Source organism: Schistocerca gregaria, unplaced genomic scaffold, assembly GCF_023897955.1.
Source record: "Schistocerca gregaria isolate iqSchGreg1 unplaced genomic scaffold, iqSchGreg1.2 ptg000338l, whole genome shotgun sequence".
NCBI lineage: Eukaryota > Metazoa > Arthropoda > Insecta > Orthoptera > Acrididae > Schistocerca > Schistocerca gregaria.
In genome coordinates this window covers 3,023,493-3,026,745 of record NW_026061803.1, presented here as the reverse complement: position 1 = coordinate 3,026,745, position 3,253 = coordinate 3,023,493, and positions in this window count along the sequence as shown.

Sequence of the window (3,253 nt, the reverse complement as noted above, 5' to 3'; positions counted from 1 at the left end):
AGGTTTCCTCCATTTAGGTTGGTTGGTTTGAAAGAGGGGGGAAGGGACCAAACTGTGAGGTCATCGGTCTCTCGTTCCCAACAAAATTATTACACAGGGGAAATAAAAGAGATGTACAGCACGGTAACAGGAGAATGGAGGAACCAGGAGAAGAACAGGACAATCAACACTACCATGGACAAAACAGGAAAAGAAAGCCACAGAGGAGCAAGAAACAAGATAGAACAGATAAAAACATGAGCAGATGATCGTGGCTGACCCACCACGAGAACAAAAAGGAAAAAGCTAGCCACTCTGCGACACATGAAAACATCCACCACACAAGCTTTAGAGCTGAAACTTATAAAGAATGATAAAACCCACCCTCACGAATAAAACTTAAACCTAAATTAGCCAATGAGGCTTTTTCAGTTGAAATTAATGGCAACTAGTCCGGCAGCAAACCCGAAGAGATTTTCAAGACTTATTACGCCGGGAAAGCCTACGAAGTCACAACTAGTCCGGTAGCTGAAGAGTCCGTCACAGGGCAGCCAAAGGAGGACAGCTCACCAAGTTATGGGCCACCGTCAGCCGGGCGCCACACCGAAACTGACTGAGGTAGGTAATCACGGTGCAGGAGGCAGCCATGTGTCACACAAGCGCGGCCAATGCGGAGCTGGCAGAGAACCGCAGAGTCCATACGAGAGGCCCACATGGAGGATTGCCACACATTCGAAGTCTCCTTAGTGGCACGCAGTTTGTTGTGCATGCTGAGGTTATGCCTTTTCGTCTCCCAAGCCGCAAAACCTTGCGGCGTAGTACAGCAAGCTTGTCAGTTGCAGAGAAGCCGATCTCCATGATTGGTTTCCACGTAGCCTGTTGGCCAATCTCTCAGCAAGTTTGATGCCTGGGATTCCGAAGTCACCAGGGGTCCAGAGAAACACCAATGAACGACCGAACCGTTCCAGGGCGTAGATGAACTCCTAGATGATCGCTACCAACGGATGACGAGGAGAGCACTGGTCGATACCTTGTAGGCTGCTCAAGGAGTTGGCACACAGAAACGACTCCCCAGAGCATGAACACATCTGCTCAAAAGCTCAAGATACAGCCAACAGCTCCGCCGTGGAAGAACTGCAGCCATCGGGAAGGAATGCTGTTCATTATGTCCTCCATGGACATACGCGACGCTGACGAGAGCATCAGCCATCGAGCCATCAGCGTAAACCAATTTGTCGCCTCAGTACGTGTCAAGAATAGAGATGAAGTGACAGTGGAGAGCCGCAAGGTTAATGGAGTCGTTAGGGCCACGTGAAAGGTTTAGACAAAGCTGTGGCTGAGGCTTACAACATGGAGATGTACGTGAATGGACCTCGAGGAGAGGTAGAACAGGCAAGGACTCCAGACAGAAGCAATCGAATGCAAACCGTAATCATTAACCCCCTGGTTTTGGGTTGCTGTTGTGGGGGGTGGAATGCCGTGGGCAGGGAAAAGGAGAGGGTAATTTGTATACTCAGGAGAACTACAAATGTGTGCAATGTAACTGGCGAGCAATTTTGCACGTCTAATTTATAATGGAGGGATCCCAGCCTTCACCAGTACACTGGTCACCAGACTCATCCTACACGCTCCTGTCGCTAATCGAACCCCACAGTGGTGCACAGGGTCGAGTAAATTCAGCGCTGAGGGCACTGCCGAACCCTAAATCACACTCCCATAGTCAATTCGTGATTGGACAAGGGCTCCGTAGAGCCACAGCAGCGTAGATCTATCTGCACCCCAGTTCGTGTTGCTCAGACGTCGGCGGGCATTGAGGTGCTGCCAGAACTTCTGCTTAAGCTGACGAAGATGAGGAAGCCAAGTCAATCGAGCAACGAAAACCAGTCCTAAGAATGTGTGTGTCTCCACTACAGTGAGTGGATCGTCATGAAGGTAAAGTTCTGGGTCCAGATGAATGGTACGACGCCGACAGAAGTGTATGACACACGACTTTGCGTCTGGAAACTGGAGGCTGTGGGCTATAGCCCATGCCTGCACCTTGAGGATGGCTCCCTGTAGGTGATGCTCAGCAACACCAGTACTGGAGCAGCAGTACTAAATGCAGAAGTCGTCTGCATTCAGGGAAGGTGAGATGGAGAGTCCAACAAACAGCTGCTCCTAGATGGTTAAAGGCCACTAAAAATAGAGACACTAAAAATAGAGACACTCAATACAGAGCACTGTGGAACTCCATTCTCCTGGATATGTGTCGTACTATGGAAGGCACCAACTCGGACATGGAGTGACAAGAAGTTTCCGATGAACATCCAGAGTGGCCCCAGAGACACTACTCATACAATGTGACAAGGATGTGATATCGCCAGGTCGTGTCATATGGTTTTCGTAAATCAATGGAGACAGCAATCAGGCGTTGGCGTCTGGAGAAGGCCGTTTGGATGGTAAACTCTAGGGACACAAGATTAGCAGTGGTAGAGCGACCCTGGCAGAAACCACCCCGATATGGAGCCAGTAGGCCATGTGACTAAAGGGACCCAACAAAACCGCCCACATACCATACATTCCAGCAGCTTATGAAGAACGTTGGTGAGGATAATGGGCCGACAGCTAACCATGTCAAGCGAGTTTTTACCGGGTGTGAGCACCGGAATGATGTTGTTCCTTGCAATTGCAATTGAAAGACGCCACTGCTCGAGATCCGGTTGAACATGACGAGATGATATCGCTTGTAGTCAGATGAGAGACATTTAAGTATCTGGCTGTGGATCCGATCATGTCCAGGAGCTCTGTCAGGGCAATATGCAATTGCACTGAGGACCTCCCACTTTAACTGCGGCTGGACGAGAACATCACCTCAGTCAATACACGCCACAGTGAACCCTATAACGCCGCATTTATAGTGTGTGAAAGGCTGGGGGTAATTTTCCAGGGTAGAGTGCTCGGCAGAGTGCTCGGCAGAGTGCTCGGCAGAGTGCTCGGCAGAGTGCTCGGCAGAGTGCTCGGCAGAGTGCTCGGCAGAGTGCTCGGCAGAGTGCTCGGCAGAGTGCTCGGCAGAGTGCTCGGCAGAGTGCTCGGCAGAGTGCTCGGCAATCGCGTTTGTGTCTGTAGATAACACGCCATTTACGCTAACACCAGTAACACTTGTTAAGGTCTGGTACCCAAAAAGATGATTGATCTTTGCCCAGACGTGGGAAGGTGACGTATGGCGTCTAATGGTCGAGATGTATCTCATCCAACTTTCCTGCTTCCGTCGTTTGATAAGTTGCCAAACGCGGGC